Source organism: Bufo gargarizans, chromosome 2, assembly GCF_014858855.1.
Source record: "Bufo gargarizans isolate SCDJY-AF-19 chromosome 2, ASM1485885v1, whole genome shotgun sequence".
Lineage (NCBI taxonomy): Eukaryota > Metazoa > Chordata > Amphibia > Anura > Bufonidae > Bufo > Bufo gargarizans.
The window spans coordinates 592757094-592784688 of NC_058081.1; the positions used below are offsets into that span (position 1 = coordinate 592757094).

The 27595-nt window shown below is 44.1% G+C and overlaps 1 long non-coding RNA gene across 1 annotated transcript; it reads left to right on the plus strand.

Annotated features, from left to right (window-relative positions):
* The first annotated feature begins 9988 nt into the window (after positions 1 to 9988).
* Positions 9989 to 16845, plus strand: LOC122926782. The gene is made up of 3 exons (XR_006387717.1): positions 9989 to 10169; positions 12651 to 12827; positions 15801 to 16845. It is a non-coding gene; the product is annotated as an uncharacterized LOC122926782 (long non-coding RNA).
* The last annotated feature ends 10750 nt before the right edge of the window (positions 16846 to 27595 follow it).

Here is a 27595-nt window from a genome sequence, read left to right on the forward strand (position 1 = left end):
AGCAGAGGCAAGGCTGTAGCTATAGGAAGTGTGGAAGGAAGTGGCCCCTCTGAAACATAAAACAACACCGCTATAATATATAGTACTGTAGACAGGAGCCCTGATACACATTTTCATTGGAACTCAGAAGCTTCACGTTACACCTCTGACCAGAGAGAAATTGGTAGCCAAACGTTTCCTATGTGTTCAACTTTGTGTCTAGCGCCATCAGCTGCCAGGCATCTCTTCAAGCCAAATAGAAAAAAGTTGCATGTCACAATTTTCCATAAGTTGCGTCCGGCTCAGGCACTAGCAAACCGAACCTGTGTTGTTCTGGTTTTGATCCTGATGAGCCGCTAATTGTAGATATAGCATTGCCCAAAAATGTGAATCCAGCATCAATATATTATCCATTGTTGCATTTACTTGACCCTAAAATTACAGAAGAGCTCCATAAGGTTCCCATAACGCATAAAATAAATGCAGTCCAACAGGTGTTTTAACCGCCTTTCTTTAAACAAGTCATGGAATACCATTGGAATGGCTGGAAATATAGATTCCACTTCTAAAAAGTTAATGGGCCAACATTACGAGGAAGCCTGACTTCCATCTGGAAGATTTAGAGAGCTTAGATGTAGGCTCTGCTCATACCAGCACTGGATTGGCTTCCCTAAAGTGTGATAGATCCCGCTTGTCTTTTGCTGAAATGTGCTTGTTTTTCAAACCGAGCGCCGGGGTTATTAGCATGATGATATTTGTGCCACCAGGAATTAGTCAAGTTCCGAGTGGCTGAGCAGTCGCTTTAGCACGTCTGGTTCAATGTGCTTTAACTGGCCTTTTCCAGCAATAAAAACCAAACACATAATCAATATTTATATGAGCTTTCCGATGATGTCGCCCTATTGCTTCTCTCTGTTTCATTGGAAATTTAATAGCATAATTCCAGCCAGAACGATATTAATAATATGGAATAGTGAGAGGCTGAGGGATCAGGGGAGGCACTTTACTTCTTATTCTTCAGGGCAGAATTCTAAGAAATAAAATAGTCTGTGCCTGATGATCAAGTTGTGTCAAGCTCTCTTCCTGGGAATTGTGAAATTACGGCCGTTGCTTGCTGATGATAATCACGTGCCTTAGTCCTCCCGCAATTTAATTCACATGTTCCAGATGAGACTATAACACTGTTTATCCTGAGCTTCCAACTTCATAAATATATTAAAGAGTTATCCCATGATTAAAATAAAAAATGAAACTCAGACCTCATTTAGTAGATGACAATCTCTTTCTAACACAGCTAGAACCAGCCCTGTACCTCACATGCAGGGCCGGCCTTTGGGGTGTGATAGCTGTGCGGCCGCATAGGGCGCCATGGCAACAGGGGCGCCCGGTGGCCGATACAGCTCGCAGTCGGTCTCTTACAGCAGGCCGGCCCGAGATTGTGTGAGGCGAGCCTGGCGAGCTGAGCCACTGCAGCTGCCAGGTCAGGTTCCGGAGAGTGGAGGAGGAGCTTAGGGGCGCAGCGTCCAAGTGCTGCGCCTTCACAGAGAAGCGCGGAAGGATCTGCTCAATGTGTAAGGGTGGCGGCTGCCGGTGCTCTGCAGACAGGGAGGGAGCAGAAGACTTCAAACAATGGGTATGATTAAGGGGGCAGGGAACTGGATAAGGGTGACACTGGGTATGATTAAGGGTGGCAGGGGACTGGGTAAAGGTGACAGGGTATGATTAAGGGGGGCAGGGGACTGGCTATGGGTGACACCCAGAGCCAGTCCCCTGCCCCCCTTAATCATACCCTGTCACCTTTACCCAGTCCCCTGCCCTTCTTAATCATACCCAGTGTCACCCTTACCCAGTCCCCTGCCCCCTCAATTAGACCCTGACCCTTTTAATCATACCCAGTGTCACCCTTATCCAGTCCCCTGCCGCCTTAATCATACCCAGTGTCTGTCACCCTTAATTTAAGGGGGGGGGGGGGCAGGGTCTAATTGAGGGGGCAGGGGATTGGGTAAGGATGAGACTGGGTATGATTAAGAAGGGCAGGGGACTGGGTAAAGGTGACAGGGTATGATTAAGGGGGACAGGGGACTGGCTCTGGGTGACACTGGGTATGATTAAGGGGGCCAGGGGACTGGGCAAAGTTGATAGGGTATGATTAAGGGGGCAGGAGACTGGCTATAAGTGACACTGGGTATGATTGTACTTGTTTGCACTTGCAGCTGATTAGCTCGCACAGGGCGCCTGAACACCTAAGGCCAGCCCTGCTCACATGGAACCAGAGATCTCCCCATTAATTGCTCTGCTAGATTTATATCAAGTTGACAGCTCAAGGGGAGTGTCTTTTCTGATGCAGCTAAGGGGGCGTGTCCATGTTCTCCCTATTACAGCTCAGGAGGCAGTTGAAGGATGAAACTGAGCATGTGCGGCCTTCTCAGTGAGCTGGACAAAGAAATAAGAAAAAGAAAAAACAGGTGGCGCTATACAGATACATTTTATTGAATAACTCAGTGGCTATGCTAAATTTTTAATTACATGCAATTACAAAAGCATTCGGATCCAGGTGCTGGTTTCAAAACTGTAGAATATTGTTCGTGGGACAACCCCTTTTAAATGTATTGCATCAGAACTGCACTGTGTTTTGGCACTAAGGGGGCATGTCTACTGGAAATAATTGGTGAAAAGGGGGCACTAAGAGGAATATCTACTGTGTGGAAGCACTAAAGGAGTATTCTATTGTGGGGGGGGGGGGCACTAATGTGTAATAACTACTGTTTGAGGGCCTATGGGGGCATAAAGGGCCCCAGCAGCATACTGTAAAGTAAACTCTTGATGACTCCTCCTGTCCAGCGCTAGTAAGAGTTTTGTTTTTATATTTATACATGACAGAGTGGGTGGGGGTTTGTATGGTGAGCATGGGCAGTTGCGGGGAAGTTGCTCAGGGGAACGGGGACCTTTCAAATATTTGCTATGGGGCCTAACCTTTTCTAGCTATGCCCCTGTAGCAACTAGTCTGCAACAGTGTATTGCCACTACGGGGAAGTCATATAGCTTGTGAGAACACAAGTCTGGGAGATAATAAAGGTAAAATAAAGGAATGCATAGGGGAATAGATGAAAACAAAAGGGCACCTCTAAAGTAGTATTGTTATAGTGCTGAGTAGACAGTTAGACTCACAAATAGGAATGCCGCTCACCTGAGTCCATGCTACAATACATGACACAACTCAACTCAATAGTAGCAAATAGAGTCAACTGGACTCTGATAGGGTAACAGCTACCATCTCCAGTGGTACACACCTTTGCAGGGAGGGCATCTTAATCAAATGTGACCATCAATGGAATTTTTTATTTTGGTGTGCTGCAGTGTGGATCTTCCATAAACGGTGGTTGATACCAAATTAAAAAATGTAGCTGTGATGCGAACTGGTTTCCAGTGCCAAAATTCATAGCCTCCATATTTTATGCTTTTATGTGGTTTTTATTGTGCAGTCACCGGATTTTGGGTGGCCCCAATGCTACACTGGGTCCCCTGTACACAGTTGAGGTGGCAGCATGTGTTGCTGCTCTCCAGAAGGGATGGTAAGGCATAATGCACCCCAATGGGAAATAATTCCAGAAAGTCAGGGTCTGCAGTTGACCAGTGTGCTTCTTTACTGGAGGAATTTGGGTAGAAAACAATACAGACGAGGCTTAGGGCTGGCTTCTTCAGTTTCCTCCTTTGCAGAAGAAGGGTTTGAGGCTAAGGAAAGGCCTGAAGTAGCTGTCCCTCTCTCTCTCTCAGAAGGCTGGTACCCTGGCCAAAGGCTGGAGGCCCACGGTCTATAGCTCAGTAGTCTCGATGGCTCCTTGGTCACAGGGCTGGTGATCCATGGTCTGTGGCTCAGCGTCACCATCTCAGCGTCTTCTTCTGGTCACTCATGCAGGCTGGCATGAGTCTTCCCCTCCAAGCACTGGTCCCTAACTGCAGAATACTACGGGCTCTGACTGCTCTTTTTATATACCATTTCTAGCTAGACAGGAACCTTCTAGTGGAAGGGGTGGAGTGGAGAAACTCATCACAAACAATTACAAAGTTACCACTCCCATCTGGCATAGACTTACATTAGACCGTCAATTATAATCAATGGAAATGACAAAGCAGTTTTTCTAGACAAAAACAAGTTTCCAGACATAACAACAGAGCTAAAACAGACACTCAAAAGGTCAGTCTGTTTGGTGGTAAACAAGTCTGGCTTTTCCCCTCCAAAACATGCTCTTCTTTAAACTTCATGGGAGCTGTGGAAAATTACCAGCTTCTTATTCAAAGTCCCAAAAGTCTCTCAGTATTCACTAATCCTTTCCACGGAGCCTTGCAATAAACAGTGAAAGTTAACCCTTTCAAGAGAAATAAAGTAACAGGGGAAAATGTCCACAAATGTCCAGACTTCACAGTACCCCTACTCCAGGGTACTACAATTGCAATAAACCGTTACCGTTGATAAATACTAGTGCTCTGCAGACCTCATATCAGAAGCAGGAGCAGGAGAGCAGATTGAAGAGTGGACTGGGGAGCTGCTGCTAGAAACAAAGCCAGCAACATTCCTATGTGAAGTGGCTAGCAAGTGAAAGTGGTAGTAGTCATAGGGTAGAACACCTCAGGGCATAGATAGAGTCAAGGAGCTGCTGAGTATCGTATATGAGTTGAAGCCTAAGCTGAGGCATTGAAAGAAGCTATCTCAGGTTTCCTGGAAGCAGCCAAGGCCTGTACAAAAGTGAGGCCAGTGACCAAGACCAGCCAGCCTTCTGTCTGTTGGCAACTCTGTACGAGACCACTCTAAAGAAACCAATGTCATAGTGTTGATGCCGAGGGAGTTAAGTGTGATGCAAGCAAGAAAGAGAGCGAGTTGTTAAAGGGTTGTGTTATATTTGCTGGTTGCCACTTAAAGAGATAGAGTATCTGTTGCCTCTAACTAAGCCTGTGCACTTACTGAGACATTGTAACCACCAAGCTTGTTGCCCCAGGAAAGACTAGTAAAGTTCACCTTGTTTTAGTTACTAAACAAGTCTGACCCACTTACAAGCCCTAAGCATGGATATTTTTCTCTACTTGAAGTGCCACCTCATTTTCTCTTCTCTTGTAGTCACATGAAGTGCAGCTGCAGAAAGAGCTTCTGTTGTGCGTGTCACTTGTGCTCTGGTTATTAATCCAATGCTGCGTTCTAATCTGATCCCACTGGTTTAACACAGCGGTTACAGTAAAACATATGAATCATGAAGAGACCAAAGACCTTTAGAAAGAAAACAAAGACAGTTTGCTCCTTTGAGGTTGCTTGTGAGCTCTTTGAAAACACAGTTTTCAAAATCCTCCATAATTCTCCACATAGATCACTGTCTGACAAGGAATAACAAAGATTTCCCTCAGGATCCTATCTTGGTGATTGAAAATGTCATTGCAAAATTAAATTGATATATCAAGTCGTAATAGCTAAAATTTTTACAACTCTGTTATTTTCACGTCAGCAGCTGAGAAAACGGGAAGAAAAGATGGGAAAGAAATGAAAAGAATTCATATAGTTCAATTAAAGAAAAAAAGAGGTAAGAATCGAAAACCAGAAGCTTTTATCAAATAAAGTAAGCATTATGCAACTAACTAGATCAATAGTAGCTGGAGGATACAGATACGGACAAGGCTGAAAATCGAAGAACGTGATGTGTTTATGTAGTATAAGGGGAATCTGTCATTACTTCTTTAAATTAATTAATTATAACATTAAGTTAATATACTCCAATGCCACCACTAGATGGAGCTTGCGTTATATGTTTATATTGCCCCCATTGCCTTCAATTGGACTTGTATAAATCTGTAGAACTCCCACTTGTGGTTGCTGAAGGCAGTTAGAATATTATCATGTATCTGTTCACAATAGATTTGAAAGGTCATATGTTTTTATTCGCTAGTTTATTAGAGCTAGGCATGTATACCTGAATTAGACTGTCAATGATTGCCAAAAGATCTGCAAATTACCTTATAATAACAGCTTTCATTAATGTCCTCTGTCCCTTTCCACTGCTCCTATGGCTCATCTGTCTCCGGCTAGGAAGACAGAGGGGCGGTCCTTCACACTGCATGCCTGCATTAGGCTTCAGAGTGAGGAGGCGTGTCTCTAAGTAATCCAATTTGATTGGCTGGCAGGAGGCTGTTGGCTACAGCAAGTTTGTATGTGACCTAAGGGAATGCAGTTTTGGCCTCAGAGAACTGGCAGAGGAGCCATCTTGAGAAGATCCTCATAATGTTGAAAACAGTCGTAACTATGGGGGAAACTCAAGGAATACAGTGGTAAGTGAAGAAACTAAAGATTGCTTTATGCAGTAACATATGCTAAAATTGATTTTTGATGAAAATATGACAGTTATCCTTTAAGGTTTACATGGGACATTTGGTTTCCAGAGTATTATCACATATTTGCAGACATTATTTATGTTAGGGACTCTGCTGACACATTATGTGAGACTCTCTACTAGAAGTATGTTTTATGTGGCACCCTCTAGTAGAAGTTTAGTATATGTATGACTCTCTACTAGAAGTCTAGTTTATGTGGGACTCTCTACTAGAAGTCTAGTTTATGTGGGACTCTCTACTAGAAGTCTAGTTTATGTGGGACTTTCTACTAGAAGTTTTGTTTATGTGGGACTCTCTACTACAAGTATTGCATATGGGGGATTCTCTACTAGAAGTATTGTTTATGTGGGGCTCTCTACTAAAAGTATTGTTTATCTGGGACTCTCTACTAGAAGTCTAGTTTATGTGGCACACTTTACTGTGTGGCATTTTACTGGAATTATTTATGAGAACAGGCTTCGAGCATTGTTTATGGGGTAAATCTGCTGGCTTTATAGTGGATAGGTAAACTTTGCTAGCATTTTATAAAGAGGTGCACCCTGCTGGCTCTCTTAAGGAACCCACTGTGATAATTCTGTTAATAGAGGTGCGTATGCTGTCGTTATGGGATTGTAGTTTGCACTTAGTGCTGAGCTTCAATACCAGGTACTGCCTCAGGCACGGAAGTATCTGGTACAACATTAAAGTGACCATGGCAGTCCAGGCAACACTACAGTCTCTTTATTATGCTTATCATGGGTGTCTAATCCCCACCAACCACACAATGATGGTCTATTTTAGAGATTAGATTATTATGTTGTAGCTACACTTTCAAGTGCTTTTCAGAGTACGTTTTCCTGTGTGTTCTTGAGTAATAACACATTTCTGACCATTATTTTACTTGTTTTCTGGATTTCTTCACAAGTTTCACTCCATCTGTAATTCTCATTTGTCCCTGAGTTAGGGGGTAGGGACTAGCTGCTATCAGGTCTCCCATAAACAAGACACATAAAGAGGAGATCCTGCTCCCCTATCACTATCTTTCATAGACAGAAAAGCAGAAGAGCATAGAAGACAGTATGCAGGGGTTTTGAGCAGTGTAGATGTGAATCCAGTTGTTGTGAGGCAGTAAATCAGTATTAGCTGCTAAAGTCTCACACTCTCGCTCTGCAGCTAATTTCCCCCTCCTCTCTCCATACTCTTCTATTGGCAGCTTTAATTTGACTCTGTATTAGGCTGAAAGTCTATCTTGGACTTTTAAGATGGATTGCAGAGAATTCAGAAAGAAAGTTAGTTTAGAATGGTTGGAGGCTGCACGTGGGGAGGAAGGGTAGAAGAAATAAGTGGAGAAAGAAGCATTTTCTCTGATAAGTTATGTTACAAAGTTTGTTATGTTTGCCAGTACTATTGATTTACGCAAAGTTGGTTGAAAGTCAGTGACCAATAAATTATATTCCTGGGAATCCTCTTTAAGATAAATTGCTTGAAAGGTTTTCTGAGTTACTGTATCTTGTACTAACAAATGCTGTACTTCCAAAGTTGACAGCCATCACATTCATGAGCCTAGAAGCTCAGGATGAACATTGCATCAACACAGAAATGCAACAGCTCATTAATTTTATCTTTTAGAAATAAGTCTAAAAAACAACACTCAGTGTATGCGTTAGGATCTTACAAGTCTCGGCGGTCTTAAAAAAAGACAGAAGACACTGTCCTCATGCATGTCGTTATACGCATTTATCAGTTCCTCCAGTGTATTAGTATTGTAATCAGGATATGCTTTGTCTTCGAACAAATTACCAAGATCTGGTTCTTTGCCATTAATCAGGCACAGCATTATCTTTCAACAAATTACCAAGATCCATGTTGTATTTCCTATATAGTCAGCGTATCCTTGCCACTGTAGAAGGCTCTTTAAAATTGACAAGTGTGTCTCAGATCTGATAGCATTCAGCGAGGGAGGCTACTTATGTGCTCTCATAAATCACTGTTTGCATTAATATGAGGCCTAGTATTATATCCTATCTATTCTCCTGTATGCTGATTACAAATAGATAGATTTTTGTTTCTTTGGCTCAGATGTTTAAAGAAGCACTTCAGCATTTATTTCTGCCTATATAGTGCAGTTATTTTTGAAAGAATGATGCAAGGGCTCTTGAGTATGCCTTGCATGTTCCTGTTGTAGTTGATGTACCATTTATGGGATTTGTATACCATCCTGAGTTGTTCTTTCCCCTGATATGGTTCTCTTACATTTCCATATGCAGTCTTTCCCATCATACTTCTGGCTTTGCAGAAACAGAGGAGGCAGAGTCTCATCACACTGCACTTGTTCTGCTCTGAGTCCTGTGTAAGTCCAGCAAGTAATATTGTAAACCAGTGACAAGGAAGTTTTGTCCTAAGGATGAGTGAACTGATTCTACTAGTTCGCGATTTGGTCTTAATATCTAAAAAAGTTCGGATTCACACTAACGCAAATTTTTTTGTGTTTCATGTGATGGCGAACCAGCGAGAGAGAAAGACAGAGCCTAGTATACAATTGCATGTTTCTCAACAATATACTGTATATGCGTTGTCTAAGGGGTACTCTTTCTCAATATGTAGAGCCCCTAGTATGCCGAGTGTGTGTGCACAGTATTGTAGGCCAAAAGATGCCCCTCTGGGTTTCTAGGAAAGATATTCAAATTAGCTTTCCTAAACCTGATGCCAGCAGATCTTAGGCATGATAATTTGCACATATTTACCCCAGAAATCAAGAGGAGCTTTGTCTAGTGTACAATAGTCATCACTTATATCAATTGGTCTCAGCTCAGCTTGGACTCAGCTAAGGCTGGTTTGACATTTGCTCTATACAGCCAGACAGAGATGTCCGGATTCGGCACTGCCAGATGCTAACTTACATCCGCCGGCCCCTTTCACTATAATAGGGACTGGCGGAGATTTGGCTGCAACCCGGCAAATATGCTGAGAAGTGGCCAGTACTTGTCCGTCTGCTTCTCAGCATATTTGCCGGGTTGTGGTCAGATTGCCGCCGATCCCCATTTTAGTCAATGGGACCAGACGGTGATGTGTTTGCTTCAGGCAATGTCAGAATGCAGAGAGATCCGGAAAGGCTGTTCCCTGCTGGAACAGCATACTGGATCTCTGTAATGCAAATCTAAAACAGGCCTAAGATAAAATTAATTACACTTTTAGAATATTCCTGGTAAGTTAGTACTGTATATGCCAGAAAACTTTTCCTGAAGTGCTACTTTAAGTTAAAACTTAGAGAAAGTCTTAAAAATCAAATTGTACTTAACCACATTGACGGAGATGCAAATAACAAAAAGAAAAACAGAACATCGCTCATATTGATAGGCACAAGCTTGTGGGGGACAGATTATATGGAGAGGGGATTTCTAGTGGGTAAAGACTGTAGCAGTGATGCCGCTAGGAGGCCGAGCTGTGGTAGAGTACTGTGAAACAGCTTGTCTTCCACCACATTTTGTATGATGTATGTTGCAGCTGCACCGACAGGAGGAAGCACCGACCCTGTTGTAGCTTGTGTGTGAGAGCTGTGCCAAAGACCAGTAATATGAGTCTGCTGTCAAGTGACAAGTTGGTGTCAGCGAAGGAGGTCAGTAGAAATGTCATCCAGTAGAGAAGTGCGGAGGCTGGAGCTAGCATGCCTGAGAGAGCAGTTCAGAGGGTCTTAGCACTAATTGACCAATTGACATAAGGGAGCAGTCACCTCTGTGGCCAATATTTGACTAGAGGGTGTCAAACTAAATGTTTATAGCAGGGGACCAAAGCACTGTAACAGAGGAGCGAAGAAACTGGGGCCCAGTCATATGGAGCAGGTAAGTATTCTTCCCTCAACCCCCCTCCCCCCCAAAAGATGAACAACCCCTTTAATCTGAATATGAGTTCAGAACTCCTGGTGATGGTTTAGGATTAACCTGATTTTGGTTCCCCCTTCTCTACATTTGTAGAAATTTAGTTAAGCTTTCATTTACTTAGGCAATAATTTTGTTTATCTAATACCCTGGCATATTGGCACCCTCCTGACCCATAGCACATAGGGCACATGCACTAACAGACCCCCACTAGCTACTCCCCTGCCTTCTCCATGTGCATTTATTTAGGGCTATGTCTTGAGCAGTCCCATATTTGCAGCATGTCTAAAATTGTAATGAAAACCTAACAAAATCTTCATGTTTGTCTCCCTCCATTTATATGTCAAGTACAGTAACTGCGTGAAAAGGTTTCCAAACTACAAATATATTATGAATAAAACATTCAAATACTTGTCTCTAAAGCAATTGCTTGTCTACACCGTAATCTCTATACTTCCCAAGCAAATTATTTTCAGTGTGACAGGAAAGCACCTCTCAGAATGCAGCAAATACTAATTCCCCGTACCCCTCGCTGCACGTTGAGCCACTGTTTGCTTCACATGTGATGGTATGGAGACCCTTAGAGACATTTCCCGTCTCTGACTTTTAGTCTTCTTACACAGCTCAATAAAATACAGTTAGTCTCTTAGCAGCGAACCACAGCTATACATCAAATGCATTTTCTATGTGCTCCCCTGTGTGGCATCAGACATGCCAGTCTCCTGAACAACAGCCTTATTTAAAGAAATTCATTGCAGATGAAGATCAGTGAATCCGTGATGATGAGTGAAGCCAATATGCTCTTTTGTGTAGTTTATCATATTGATGGATTGTTGGATGCTTTGAAGGCATGCCATCATCTAAACTTTGCTTGTTTTCCTAGAAATATGTGCAAAAATATGGAGCTGCTGTGTGTCCCTAGAGTTCTGCACACTTAGTGCTTCTTACAGAATATCATTATCTAATATTCTTTTCCTTCTAATTTGAGGGATTCAGTAGAGAGAACAAAGTAGGGCAGTGTTAGGAGCAGCATGGATTTCCCTATTGTCTTGTCTTCTCCCGTTTACTAATATGGTTTTGGGTAGTTGATATATAACTGCCTTACAGCCGATCTCCAGGTCAGATGGACAACTGGCTGAGCTTAGTTTATAGGGAGGAGTTCTTTATTGGTTAACCTTCCATTAAATGTTAATGATTTCTGCTGTTTGGTTGCTGGGTATAGCGACGGCGAGAGCTCTGTGCCTTTGTATCCAGAGTCCTTAGTATACCTTGTATCCTGTTCCTAAGCCTAATTTTTTTTGTCATGTCTTTGTAGTTTGGTTACCGTAATCCTTCCTAAGGGTGGCCATGCACATTAGTTTAAAGTTGATCAAAATGGACAGTTTCAACCAAAACAAATGTTAGTTGGTTGAAACATTACAAGGAACAATTGTTTTTGCCGACCAATGACAGATCATTATCGGTTGAAAACAAGTCGGCCGTTTTTAATATTTTCGACCGACAGAGGGACAAAGGATCTTTTGTTCAAAGAGAGATAATTTGTGAAGAAAAGATCTTTCTTTGAAAGTAAGTTCCCAGAAAGATCTTTCGTCAATCACTCGGTTTCATTGAACATGTATGGGCAGTTTGAACAAATCTAACGGCCAATATGGAGTAAAATGTGTCTGGCCATGTCTGTGAAATGAACGTTCACCAGGTGATTGTTTCTTCAACTGGTGCTTAACCATCAACCAACTTCTGTCTAATGCGTATGGCCAACTAAACCTCTTCAGTGCTGCTACCATTGAGGTTTAAGGTTTGTTGTTTTCTTGTAGAGCCTGTTAATTGACTGTTGAGTTGTTTTTTTTCGATTTTCCTCTGGGCCCTAGATACTTCTTGTGGTCTTGCAAGATAAGTATTGCAGATTAGGAATAGTTTCTCTCTGTGTCATTTATTTCTGTTTGCAATCATTAACGTGCTCTCTATCTGTATACCATCTGTACACCATCTCCATCTTACTCCATTGCCTGACAAATCTTATTTGTTCATTTGTGCATTTTTTCGTTTACCATCAACATTCGGTACCTGTCATCTATTTCGTTTCCATGCTAAAATCCATGTGAATACCATGTCAGATCAATGTCCCATTGTTTTCAGTAGGAATCCCCACTGCCATTCATTTAGGTGTCCGCACGTAGATTGGCCCCAAGGTATGATATGCCACAAATCTGCTAACATTTTTTTCCTGATAAATGATAAAGCCATAAACCAATAGTGATGTCACAAAAGCTTTTTTACCTCAAACCCTCTAGTGAAGTTACAACAACTTTCTTGATGGAAACACTTATGATGTCACAGTAACTCATCTAACAAAAACACCTTTGTGATGTCACAACACTGTACCTTACTGAGATGCCCATGATGTCACAGCAGCTTATCTACTAAAATCCACTTGTGATATCATAGCTGTTACCTGGCTGAAACCCACTTGTCGTCAGAGGAAGGCTAACGAGACCAACAAACAACGCCGAAAAAACAAACAACGCCGAAAACAACTACTGTTGCCTCTACATTCAGCAGCGTTATACAGCGTCTCGCAGCGAACCGGACCATCCAAAAGCATCGAACACCACGCAGGGGAAGGTAAGAGGGTGAGCATCAGGGGGACGCCCCAGACGCAACCCCTATATACCAACACCTAACCCCATACACTAACTTTTAACTTCCATGCTATATTACCAACATTGAAAATATTAATGGATATTGGAAGATCTGAATATAGACTCTAAGTCCTCAATCTACCTGTTTGGATAATACATACCGCACGAGGATCTTTTATCATATTGAATAATTTGACACTTTGTTTCAGATCACGTACTCTGTCACACCTTTTGGAAGAAAATTTCTTTGGGGAATATTTTTTGGAAAATAGTCACTACTTGATACATTCTTTATACCTTTTTGCATTTGATATTTATATTTTTGATATATATTTTTGATACATTTTTTATGCTTCTTGATATTTGTCTGCACATAGTGTAATAGATATACTTGAGGCAGGTCATATATTCCAGACAGCAAACGATCAGCGTTATCCATTAAACCATAGCTATAGCTATATCTATCAATTGTATCTACCAACAGCTATACAACGAATTTTTAATGTTATATGTTACCCCCCTTTTTTAAGAATAACTATTGAAGAGACAAACTATTGATAAAACTATTGATTTCATACTAGGTGGTGAGTGCTTATTTTATTTTATTTTATTTCATTTCTTAATGAAACCCACTTGTGATGTCACATGGGCTCACCTGATGGAAGCTTATCTGACTGAAACACTTGTGATGTCACAGTGGTTACCTGACTGAAATCCATTTCTGATCTCACAGCTGCCTAAATGTTTGTAAAAGGGCAGTCTATGGGCTTTTTTGAATTCCAACTGATTTGACAGAAGCCAGAGACGACTTACCTACCCTCTACAAAAATACTTACCACAGTGCCAATACGCTAGTTATCGTGGGACATCATCTAATAGTGGGAACCATTACTTTTTCAAGGTAGCAGTGGGCCTGTAGTGCCTCTGTATAGCGACACTGGCACAGGTTGCACACTATATATCTATTGATCTATCTATCTATCTATCTATCTATCATTTGTTATCTATCTATCTATGTGTCTATCTAACTATGTATCTATCATTTGTTATCTATATATGTGTCTATCTAACTATGTATCTATCTAACTATGTATCTATCTAATATTTATCTATCTTTCTAATATATATACCGTATTTTTCGCCCCATAAGACGCACTTTTTCTTCCCCCAAAATGGGGGAGAAATGCCCCTGCGTCTTATGGGGCGAATGCTTGCAGTTTTACATCGCTGGCAGTGATGTAGGAGCGAGCAGGGACTCGGGGAGGGACTGGGAGGAGGGTCTGGGGGCTGGCAATAGCGGCGGGGCGGTGCAGTCAGTGTAGTATAGCACCGCCCCGCCGCTCTGGTATACTAATATACAATGTCATATTCAATTAATAATTATCAAACATGCCCCCTCACTCCTATTACTACCTTACATCCTAATAGCTGCTGTTGAATTCATGCAGGCCGGGTGGGCGGCAGCGTAACTCTTGTCACGTGCCTGCGCCGCCTACTTTATGAATGAAGCAGGCGGCGCAGGCAAGTGACGTCAGTGAGACGCGCCTGCCTGAAAACAGCAGCGATTAGGATGTAAGGTAGTAATAGGAGACAGTGAGGGGGCGTGTTTGCTAATTATTAATTGAATATCACATCTTATATTTGTATGGTGGCGACGACGGCGGCGGTGGCAGGGGGGGGGGGTGCGGCGGCGATCTGTGGATGGCACAGTTATGGGCTGGGGGGTCTGTGGATGGCACTGTTATGGGCTGGGGGTCTGTGGATGGCACATATACAACAGTGCCAGCCACAGATCCCCCCCCCTGTAACAGTGCCAGCCACAGATCCCCCCCCTGTAACAGTGCCAGCCACAGATCCCCCCCTGTAACAGTGCCAGCCACAGATCCCCCCCTGTAACAGTGCCAGCCACAGATCCCCCCCTGTAACAGTGTCAGCCACAGATCCCCCCCTGTAACAGTGCCAGCCACAGATCCCCCCCCTGTAACAGTGCAAGCCACAGATCCCCCTGTAACAGTGCAAGCCACAGATCCCCCCCATAACAGTGACCGTCATCCACAGATCCCCCCCATAACAGTGACCGTCAACGACAGATCTCCCCCATAACAGTGTCCGTCATCCACAGATCCCCCCCATAACAGTGTCCGTCATCCACAGATCCCCCCCATAACAGTGTCCGTCATCCACAGATCCCCCCCATAACAGTGTCCGTCATCCACAGATCCCCCCCATAACAGTGTCCGTCATCCACAGATCCCCCACCATAACAGTGTCCGTCATCCACAGATCCCCCCATAACAGTGTCCGTCATCCACAGATCCCCCCCATAATAGTGTCCGTCATCTACAGATCCCCCCCATAACAGTGTCCGTCATCCACAGATCCCCCACCATAACAGTGTCCGTCATCCACAGATCCCCCCATAACAGTGTCCGTCATCCACAGATCCCCCCCCATAACAGTGTCCGTCATCCACAGATCCCCCCCATAACAGTGTCCGTCATCCACAGATCCCCCCCATAACAGTGTCCGTCATCCACAGATCCCCCACCATAACAGTGTCAGTCATCCACAGATCCCCAGTAATAGTGCCATCCACAGACCACCATTAGTTCCAAACCTACCAAACACACAGCACACCTTTTGGTAAAAAAAAATATTTTTCTTATTTTCCTCCCCAAAAACCTAGGTGCGTCTTATGGGCCGGTGCGTCCTATAGGGCGAAAAATACGGTATATATTATTTCATATCTATCATCTCTCTTTGTTGAGACCACTCTCTCCAATCTCTTTACATTATTTAGTATGCCTGTATTTCTATCTATCATTTGTTATCTATCTATTTATCTATTTCAATGTTTTATATAAAATACTCCAGTAAGTTCTAGGACAGTAGGGGTTAATGTGCTGTATATGTGCTGTGTTGTTTATTCTCCAGACTTGTTCTTGCTTTCTTTTAGACTATGAGGAATTGATGTGGAACCCCATGACCCGCACGTCTTTACTGTAGTGCCACATTTAGACAAACAGGAAAACAAGAGCTAAACCTGTGCCAGCCAAGGCACTTAATGCTGCAAATTACACCATTTCCCTCTCATTTGATTCCAGAAAGAGAACAAGGGCTGCACAATGAGCGTGGACTGTGCAGTAATAATCTGACTATTTCTTGCTACTTTTCCATGGTGTTAAAAGTATTTCTTATTTACAAAACCATTTCTGCACCTCGGCTGTGCAGCCGATGTTCTGTTATAGAGGTCTTCTCGCCCATAAAGGGGTATTCCAGGAGCCCCATAGCCTGTCGCCACAAATATTCATCACCCCATTTTATTCTCTTTTTCTATGTGTCTTGCCTTATTTCCATGCATTGCAACATCATTTCAGACACTGGCTGGGCCTACAGCAACATTTATCCTGGTGCATAAACAGAATTTTTGAATAGTACATACTGACACATACACTCTGGGGTAACTATGCATACATGCTCACCAATGGAATATTTATATGTCACGCAGAGGTACTCATATGGGCACTGTAATAGCTGTCATTAATCTCTGTCAGTATCTACACTACTTACAAAAAGTTAGGGATATTTGGCTTGTGGGTGAAATGTCAGAAAAAAACTAAAATGCACTCTAACCTTTACAGGTGAACTTAATGAGACCTTTTCTAAACTTTGGAATGCACAAATCCAACTGTTCAATGTTTTAGTACTTTTTGCACAACTTGCTGTTCTCTAACAAGGAGCTTAACGCCAAAATTCACAACAGGTGTTTGATCCATGAATCACCCAATAAATTTCCTGGTTCAATTAAGACAGCTAACAATTGATCAACATTACCTTGCCATTGTGAGGCTTGAAACTGTGAGATGTGGAAACACTTGTCTGAACTCTGTTTGTGTAAATTAAATGATCTGGACTGACATTCTGCAGTTTGGCTACAAGATGCCGCTGTTTCCTAAACACAGCTACAGACTACATATATTTTCATATTCATGAGAGGTGGAGTTACACAGAACCTGGAGAGGAAGAGAAAGAGAGCAGCCATCTTAGAGGGAGCTGAGACTGAGGAACTGTGTCAGCAGAGGATCTGACGGCATCCAGGTGTAAGAGCATTCCTGAGTGACCAGAGCTGCAGCTAAGTGAAGCTGATCGTGTCCAAGACCCTGATCCTGACCAGATGAACAAGGATTGCTTCCAGGAATGCTGATAAGAGCTGAGGAGCAAAGCTACATACACTGCAGGACCGCATGCTTGTGGGAGAGGCATTTATTCTGTTCAGAGTCACCAGCGGAGGCAGAGCAGACCCGGGTCAGTACACGCACCTGATTACAGTGTTGGCGCCGAGAGACTGAGACCAGGCCTGTAGTTAGTTAGTTAGGGTCTCTGTTTGTGTCAGGCCACAAGTGTCGCCATTGTTCATTGCAAGGACTCCATAACTTAAAGTGACATTTCACATTGGAGAGCTAATAAACTTCCTGCAAACTCAAGCCAGGCTGACGTTTTGCTCGGAAGGAATATTCAGGCATGTGCTACAAGCCCAGTTATGGGAGGGGGGATACTGTACAGCACTGTAAGATTGTAAGCGGTTCACCGCAGGCTAGCCCCTACCACACACCCATACATTTATTCAGTTTTTTTGGGGGGTAATAACAAGTAAGGTGTGGCAGTTTAGTTGTGCCTGCCAGTAGGTAAATTACCATGCTTTCCTCCTGCATCCATCGGAGGGCGCCACGCTGTGCAGCACAAGGGTCTCAGCCTTTGGGCTAGGTGTATTTAAATTTATTGTATGTTCCCATTTGTGGTTGTGTTCATTACCACGTTTAAGTAAAATTCTATTTTGGCAAAAGCTGGTGGTGGAGTTGTTTTCCTTGTTTGTGACTTCGCTGTATCCTGGGGAACCCACCCCGGTACACGGCTTACGAAGCAAGATGCTCTCAGACAGAAGAGGCCACTGAGCTGAGAGTGTCACAGAGTCATCAGCAGGTTGCAACAGAGATACAGAGAGACTGGAAGAGTCACAGAAAGGCATAGAAGTGGACATCCCACACTGATGACTGCTTAATTGTGAACAATGCCCTGGATGAGAAATGCCACACAACTCTAGGCACATTTAAGGGAGATGAGAGGCACCGAAGTGTCACATCAGACCATTCGAAACCGTTTACATCAGCGTGGTTGCATACTAGATGACCTGTAAGGGTACCTGACCACACCACCAGGCACAGGTGTCATCATCATGCATGGGACAGGGAGCATCGACGCTGGACGAGGGACCAGTGTGCCTCAGTGCTGTTCACTGATGAAAGTTAATTCACTCTGAGCAGAAATGATGGCCACCAATGATGTTGGAGACATCAAGGAGAGTGCTATGCATCAGCCACTGTTGTCACCAGATGGTGGTGGCGTTACATTGTGGGCAGGTGTGTCTAGTCAGTACAGAACTGCCCTACACTTTGTGAATGGTACAGTGACAAGCCCATACTACTTGAATAACATAATTAATCCAGTCATTGTGCCTCTGCAAGAACAACACAGGCCTAATTTCATCTTCATAGACGACAATGTGTCAGCTCATTGAGGTCGCATCATTAGGAAACGGCTGCTGGAGACTAGGGTACCTCAAATGGAGTGGCCTGAACTTTCTCCACTCCAGAGTCCCATTGAAAACCTATGGCTGTGATGGCTAACCTATGGCACTCCAGCTGTGGTAAAACTACAACTTCCAAGATGCACACTTGCTTGGCTGTTCCCAGAACTCCATAGAAATGAATGGATCATGCTGGGAGTCATAGTTTCACCACAGCTGGAGTGACGGAGGTTAGCCATCACTGACCTATGGGATCAGGTGAGTCGCCATGTAGAGGCTCGTAACTCTGTAGCCCAGAACCTCAATGACCTGAGGGCCGCCCTTCAAGAAGAGTGGGATGCCATGCCTCAGCAGACAATAAGTCGACTTGTGAACAGCATGAGACGTCGTTGTCAAGATGTAATTGATGATCAAGGCCACATGACAAATTATTGAGACACTGACATTTTTGTGGGTGAATACCCAACCCATGCAGTGTTATGTACCTGATGAAGGGGAACTACTCCCCGAAACGCGTTGTACTTCTGCAATAAATACGTGTCTATTTACTATTACTATCTGGACTGGATTCTTGCGCCCTGGGATATTTTATCTATTTATATCTGCATCACTGGTGTTGGCTTTTGTTTCAATACATTTTGAGATGAGATGTTCACCATTGCTGCTTTTCCATAAATTTCACCTCTAATCCCTAATTTTTGTTAATAGTGTATCTATCTATCTATCTATTTATCATCTATCTATTATCTATCGGTCGATCTATCTATATTTATGCGATTTCATATCTTTTTATCATCTTTCTTTGTTGAGACCCCTCTATCCAATCTCTTTACAGTATTTAGTATGCATATATATCTGTCTATCTATCTTTATCATCATTAAATCTGTGGATTGCTTCTTCTCGGTGACAGGTGTTACTTCCATGTACAGTAAGTAGTGAGGAGTTCATTTCTTGGACTGTAAACATAAATTGAGAGATTACTGGATATTCTCGCTGTGAATCCCTTTACTGGCTTTGTGTGACCTTTGATGCATTATTTGTCTCAATAAGTAGCAGACACCACTTGTTGGGCTGACAGCTGGTACATGCCGGATTACTGCCGGGAAATTCAGTCAGTGGACGGCACTGGCTCAGTGAATTGTTATTACATAGCTGACGGCTGGTTATACATCATTCATACAAATCAGCTGCTGCGTACAGTGGAGCTTACACTTTACATCCCCTCCATACATGGAGAGTACAGAAAAGTTTCCATTATTGAGCAGTACAGCTAATTTGTACCTGATACGTGATAGCAGAGACTATTGTGAGGATATGTGTGCTATATAACATCAGTAAATAAGTATAATAACTATAACTAATGGTTGTCTAAACTAGTCAACCCCTGGAATTATAAACTTGAAGGTGTAGGATTTTAAAGAGAAGGGCCACTAGGGGGCGCTCATGCACAACTAACAATAGAATGTGCAGAGGCAAGTTACATCATTTGTATTTTTTATGCATTTTCATCATGAAAAACTTTTTGTAACAAAAATTGGAAACACAACAGGAGACAAGCGTCATAAACTCTTCATTAAGTTTGGCAGAGCAGTCCCCCAGACAGAGGTCGCAGGGACTGGCTGGGATTCCCTCCGAGGCACTGATGACATACGGTGAAATCCTTCTGGAGTTCTTGAATAATTCTGTTGGAAGGTGCAATGCCTGCCTATCGGCCCATTTCACTGCTTTATCTCTGATTATGACTTGTTAGCTAAGGTCTTAATACACCCTGATCAAACAGCATTTATGACCGGCAAGGCGACAGCTGATTATACCTGGAGACTGTATTATAAAGTCCATGTCCGGGCGGATAATGCAAGAAATCCTTCTGTCCCTCGACATGATCACAACTTTCGATTGTGTGGAATTTCATGACCTACCGGTAATCAGGTTTTTCTGGTGGATTATACATTTGTATACAGGGGCTAAGGATATATTCTGAGTTTTTTTTTACGTATAGGGGCACTTGCCTGCTGACCACCATTATTATTTGCTCTGATAATGGAGCTGCTGGCCTCTTATTTATGATCTAGACCAGGCATTGAGGGTTCAGGTATGGTTTCAGGGAGGAGCAATCTCTGTTATATGTGGTTGATATGCCCTAAGGTAATTGCTGTGGATCTGTTAAATACTCAGTTGTCATTCTGGATCAGATTGTGCCACCTCTAAGGCCTCATGCACACAGCCTTATGTGTTTTGACTTCAATGGGTCTGTGGTCTGCATTTTGTATAGGACATGTTCTATCTGTTAGCAGAACGGGCATATGGATGCAGAAAGCACATGCATGATACCGCATCCATATGTCCGTTCCACAAGACATAGAACATGTCCTATTCTTGGCTGTAAAATGAGACCCACGGACCCATTGAAGTCAGAAGGTTCCCAACCCTTCCCGCCCCCCCAAAAAAGCGACTGTAACATGGCTGCCATACAGATGTCATCTGTATTTTGCGGATCTGCATTTTGCAGAACACAAAATACTTACTGTCGCGCGCATGAGGCCTAAGAGGTCCAATGCTTAAGTTTCCACTTTAATTTTTTTTTTTAAAGCAGTTTATGAAGCCAAAGTCGGGAGAAATAGACCCAGTGTCACCTTTTTCTGTAACCTTCATTTATAATCTGTTCTTGGCTTCACAAACTGCATTAAAAAACACTTGACTGTGGAAACTCAGCCTGACCGGTTTAAGTATCTGGGCATTGTAATATCATGCGATACTGTGGACTATGTAGGGCTAAATCTTTCACCAGGATTGAATAGAAAGAGATAAACTGTCCACTTGGTTACGTCTTCCAAACTTGTTTCCTGCAAAAATTGTATTAATTAAAATAACGTACTACCACAAACGCTATATATTCTTCACAATGTGCCTATGGTAACAGGAGCGGACTGGCCATAGACTTTATATGGAATTTTCCCGGTGGGCCAATGCCCATAGGGCCACCAAAGCCCTCCTCACTGCCACTGGCTGGGTACATACTACTGGAGGAACCATAGGGGTCATTATTAGAGGAAGTCCAAGCAGCCTGCTAAGGTTGGGTTGGTACTGTGGCTGCATCTCACCTCCATATCTTAATTAGAGACAATTAGGGGAGGAGGACAGAACGTGGCAGCTAGTGATGGTCACCACAGAGGGACAAGCTTCTGGGGAGGTATTTTGTGCTGCATTGTGGTATTTGGTTCTGTGGGATGGTATTCTGTGTGGCACTGTGGTATGGATGACCTCACAAACTTCTGCTGGCCCCATTTACTTGTCTTGCCTCACCTTCTGTCAGTTTGGACCCACCTACAACATCGGGCCACTTTAAGTATCCAGTCCGCCCCTGTATGGTAATCCTCGATGTGGAGGTGACTGGAAAGCATCATATAAAACCCACTGGCTTTAGAGGGTTATTGCTGCGGTCACCAATCGACAGCAGCATCACACATCCTTGTCAAGAGGGACCAGCACTGGAATGGGAGCAGCGGAGGATCAGTAAGGGTATGCCCACATGGCACAGTCGTGGGGTGCTTGCTTTTCATTCGAGTATTACATAGCCATAAAGGTCACAGCAGCCTGTAATTAAACTAATGAGACTGCACTATTTGATCCGTCTGAATTGTTAATGGTCGCACAGCACCTCCAATACTGCGCGGCCATTAACAATACAGACCAGCTCAACAGTGCATTAGTTTAATTAGAGCCTGCTGGGGCCCGTATGGCCGTGCTGTACTGAAACTCAGTGCAGCCTCATCACAAGCGCCACACGACTTTGTATGACTTTACATTACTCCATAGAAGTGAACAGTAAGAGACGAACATGCATAGCCACCTCTCCATTCATGGCGGCATGAGACAGGATCCCCTTCCGGAGATAGGAGCGGGTCACAGAGGTGAGTCCTGCGCCAGAGGTGTCCAGATGGGAACACTCCTTGAAACCAGCAGTTTTATCGCTTTAAGGGTCTATTCACATGACTGTAAGTGTTTTGAGGATCCGCAAAACATAGGTACAGCCAGCCCTATGATAAAAATGCCTTTTCTTGTCAGCGATTGTAGACAAGAATAGGACGTGCTCTGTTTTGTGGGTCGGCGGCACGGAAAAACGGATGCGGACGCATCTTTTGCGGCCCCATTGAAATGATTGGGTCTGCTAAAATTCTGGAATGGTAGCGGACCCATAAATACGGTTGTGTGAATGGACCCTTAAGGGGTATTCTGATTATAAGATGTTATCCCTTATCTAAAGGATAGGGGATAACTATTAGATCGGTGAGGCTCCCAGTGGTTGGACCCCACCGATCTAATACTTATCTCCTACCTTGTGAATAAGGGATAACTTCTTATAACCGGAATACCCCTTTAAACATAATTGACCAGCGCTGGAGAATGAAGACTGTTACTAGTTATTCTCTATTGCCCTGCTGGAGTTAGCGAAGTACATGACAGTCCCATAGAGAATGAGTGGAGCAGCAGGGGACATTCTCGACCAATCCCTCCAGTTATTTTGAGTAGTGTTGATCGCAAATATTCTAATCACGAATATTGGCACTTTGAGAATTCGCTAATATCTAGAATATAGTGCTATATCGCCGTAATCGCGAATATTCTAGATTTTTTTTTTCTTCAGTACCCATGATCCCTCACTGATTCTTGCTTGTGGGCCAATAAGAATGCTGCAATATCTTTGACTTTAGGAGCAGTGTTGATTGCAAATTTTCGTATAGAGAATTTTCTGATTTTCACAATCAAGAAAATAATGACGAGATCATGAATTCTCAAAATGAAGAATATTCGCCCAAATATTTACGAAATATCGCAAATTTGAATATTGCCCCTGCCGCTCATCACTGATTTTGAGGTACAGGCCCCCATTCTTGAGATCAGTGGGATCCCCGCTGTCAGACCCCAACCAATCTCATCTTTGTCTCCTAGCCTGTGAATAGGGCATACATTCTTATAATCTCCAGCACTAATACTACCATCTTCACACAAGGGTATGGATCTAAAGGGGTATGGGCATTTAAAATTTATGTTCATCTCTTTCTATGTACTGTATTTCAAGACAAACCTTCCGCTCTGCAAGCAATAACACTTTGTGAGATTTCCAGCAGAGGGCAGTATGTCCTAACCTATTCACCCCATTTATCTTTCTAAAAAAAAGGATGTTTAATATAAAAAAGAGATACAAAAGGGATAAATCAGGTGAAGTTCATAGAGTGGAACATATTATGTACAGTAAGTCTATGTCTGTCTAAAGACTACGGCAGTGACTGATCAGTGTCCGCAGCTGGAATTAATTCTGCAGGGAGAGGGACTAAAATTAATGGAAGCGTGATTTGATTACCCTGTTCATGCAATCAGAAAATGGGTCAATGAGGGGGCTCAAACGCCCCTCTGCCACATAACACAACAGTGCAATAAGTGGTCGTTGGGGTCCGTGTTACAGAGCTTCCAGTTATGCCTCCAACCTACGCAAATGCATACATTGTGACAAACTACCACAAATGGAAAAATATTGGTTGCCTATGCTGAATATGCCTATATTTACCTCCCAGCCATATGAAGGATTGTTTCTGGATGTAAACAAGAATGTTCACTTTCACTGACAGCAAGCAGAGATCAGGAAAAAATACGAGGAATTAAAACACAAAGGGGGTGTAAAGAAAAACTGGCTTAGTTGCCCATAGCAACCAATCAGATTCCACCTTTCATTTTTCAGAGCTTCCTTGGAAAATGAAAGGTGGAATCTGATTGGTCGCTATGGGCAACTGAGCCATTTTTTCTTTACACCACTTTTGATAAATCTCCCCTAAAGTATATTGTAAGGTTGTAGAACGTTTCATTATACAGTGATTAAGATAAGGAAATGAAAAGCTGAGACAACTAGCAGAATTTCTTACTTTAGTGCTGAAGGTGGATTTAAAGGGGTCGTCCAGCAAATGGCATTTAATGTATATGGCAGTGTAGAGAAAGTTAAAGGGCTTATCCGACACTAACCAATGCTCTCCCATATGCTGGCCCCTGATTCTACTTAACTGGCTCCTCGCGCCGCTCCTAGTCCTCTCACGGCTGCAGCTGGTTCTCCCTGTGCGTGGATGAAAACATCCGGTGTCAGGGGGGAGCAGGCGGTGATACTAGGGAGGCCCAACATCGGATGCTGGGACCAGGAGCAGGGAGCGGGGAGCCAGGTAAGTAGAATCAGTGTGAGGGGCTCGGCATATGGAGGAGCATTTGTTGGTGTCGGATAACCCCTTTAATACAAGGCAGTTACTAAAGTATTGTGATTGTCCATATTGCATCCTTTGCTGGGTTGTTTCCAGGGGTAACAACCACCGCTGCAGGGCAGATATGAAGTGGTTGGTACAGGAGCTGCTGTGCATGCGTGCCTATGTGTGCTGGCGCTTTTTCCTGTAGTGTGCAAGCACAACCACCGCTGCTGGATTGCAGGGTGGTTGTAACCATGGATACGAACAATGAATAATGTGGTGGGAAAATGAATAAAGCCAGCAAAGGAGGCAATATGGACAATCACAACACATTAGTAAGTGCCTTGTATTAAAGAGAACCTTTCACGTGAATTGACTTTTCAAAATCAGTACCTGGCACTGGAGCTGATGTTTACTAGATGAGATTGAGCAAATTTTTGTTCAGATCTGCTGCTCTGTTTGGCGCCCCTTATAGCATCTGGTACAGAGAGGAGGAGATGCCAGCGTTTCTCAGGGGGCGTCTCCTTTTCCCTGGCTGTGGCGCGCTCCAATCACAGAGTACCGCGACACAGCCAGGGACAAGGTGATCTGTATTTTCTCAATGGCTGGGGGGTGGTCCACTTGGAGAAGGAGACGCCCCCTGAGAAATGCTGGCGTCTCTTCCTCTCTGTACTGATGCTATTGTTTAGCATACGGGCGCCAAACAGAATTCCGGAAACAGCGGCAAAATGTAGCATCGTACCTGAAAAAAAAAGTGCCCTATCTCATCTAGTAAACATCGGCTACAGTGCCAGGTACTGATTTTGAAAAGTCAAATCACCTGAAAGGTCCTCTTTAACTTTCTCTACACGATAAATGCCATTTTCTGAAGAGAAACAACCCCTTTAATATTTCTGTGCGGACATTACAGAACTGCTGCCTTTGTGGTGATGGCTCCATAAATGCTGGAGTTTTCTTCTTTAGTGTGGGATTCACATGAACGTAGCAGCATCAGCAGTAGCGGGTGATTCATCTCACTGATAGTTATAGTGCAGCCGCGTGTGGATATATGTATGCAGGAACACGCTGGAATGGTTGGGTGTATATCTTCATTGCTGCTGCGATGTCTCCATACAGCTTCATCCAGTGCAGTGGAAAGGACAGAACCAACAGTAACAAACACCCATAGAGAATCAACTATGTAATGTCAGAAATGAACAGATTAATTCTACTTATAGTAAGTGATGCAACATTTGTATTATTTTGAGTATCCATATACTGTAAAGATACTGAAATAGTCAAGCTTTCATACTAACTACTAGATCACACACAATAGGCCAGTGCTTCTCAAATAGTGAGGCACGCCCCCCAGGGAGGGCGCCAGGCTCTGTAAAGGGGGGCTCGTTCAGGGCCGGCCTTTGGGGTGTGCGGCAGTGTAATATGCGGCAGGCAGATGAGCGCTTCCATTGTGGAAGCGCTCATCTCCCTTCCTCTGATCAGAGGCCGGTGCAGTACGGAGCGGGGGCCGGGGGAGGGACTGGGAGGAGGAGCTGGGGGCCGGCAATAGCGGTGGGGCGGTGCGGTCACTGTACTATAGCCCCGCCCCACCGCTCCCTCCGGCATACTAGTAATAGTACCGTATATCCGAATTTCTTCTGTATAATGCTGGCAGGCAGGCCGGGCGGCCGGTGCGTCCCTCGGTGATGTCACGTGCCTGCGCCGCATGCTTTATGAATGAAGCAGGTGGTGCAGACAAGTGACGTCACTGAGGGACGCGCCGGCCGCCCGGCCCGCCTGCCGGCATTATACAGAAGAAATTCGGATATACGGTAAAATTAGGAGTGAGGGGGGGCATGTTTAATAACTTTAAACGGCGGCGGCGGGCACACGGAATCTGTGGATGGCACACTTAAGGGGTGGGGGTCTGTGGATGGCACTGTTATGGGCTGGGGGGGCACTGTGGATGGCACTGTTATGGGGTGGGGGGTCTGTGGATGGCACATATATAACAGTGCCAGCCACAGATCCCCCTGTAACAGTGCCAGCCACAGATCCCCCCCATAAGTGTCCGTCATCCACAGATCCCCCCATAAGTGTCAGTCATCCACAGATCCCCCCATAAGTGTCCGTCATCCACAGATCCCCCCATAAGTGTCCGTCATCCACAGATCCCCCCCATAACAGTGTCCGTCATCCACAGATCCCCCCCATAAGTGTCCGTCATCCACAGATCCCCCCATAAGTGTTCGTCATACACAGATTCCCCCATAACAGTGTCCGTCATCCACAGATCCCCCATAACAGTGTCCGTCATCCACAGATCCCCCCATAACAGTGTCCGTCATCCACAGATCCCCCCATAACAGTGTCCGTCATCCACAGATCCCCCCATAACAGTGTCCGTCATCCACAGATCCCCCCATAACAGTGTCCGTCATCCACAGATCCCCCCATAACATTACTTTGTTCTTTTCTAGGTTTAATTTTGTGGCCACGTTCCGCCCTGGAGTTAAGAATGTGAAGGCAGATGCCCTGTCACGTTGTTTTCCGGGAGGCGGGAATTTTGAAGACCTGGGTCCCATTTTGGCTGAAGGTGTGGTGGTCTCTGCTCTCTTTTCTGAATTGGAGGCAGAGGTGCAGGCAGCCCAGTCAGAGGCTCCTGATCTTTGTCCTCCTGGGAGGCTGTTTGTGCCTCTCGCTTTAAGACACAAGATTTTTAAGGAACACCACGATACGGTCCTTGCTGGGCACCCGGGGGCAAGAGCCACACTGGATCTCATCGCTCGGAGATTCTGGTGGCCTGCGCTTCGTAAGTCGGTTGAGGGTTTTGTGGCAGCCTGCGAGACTTGCGCTCGTGCCAAAGTCCCTCATTCACGGTCATCAGGTCCTCTCCTTCCCTTACCCATTCCTTCCCGTCCTTGGACACATATGTCCATGGACTTTATAACGGACCTGCCTCGTTC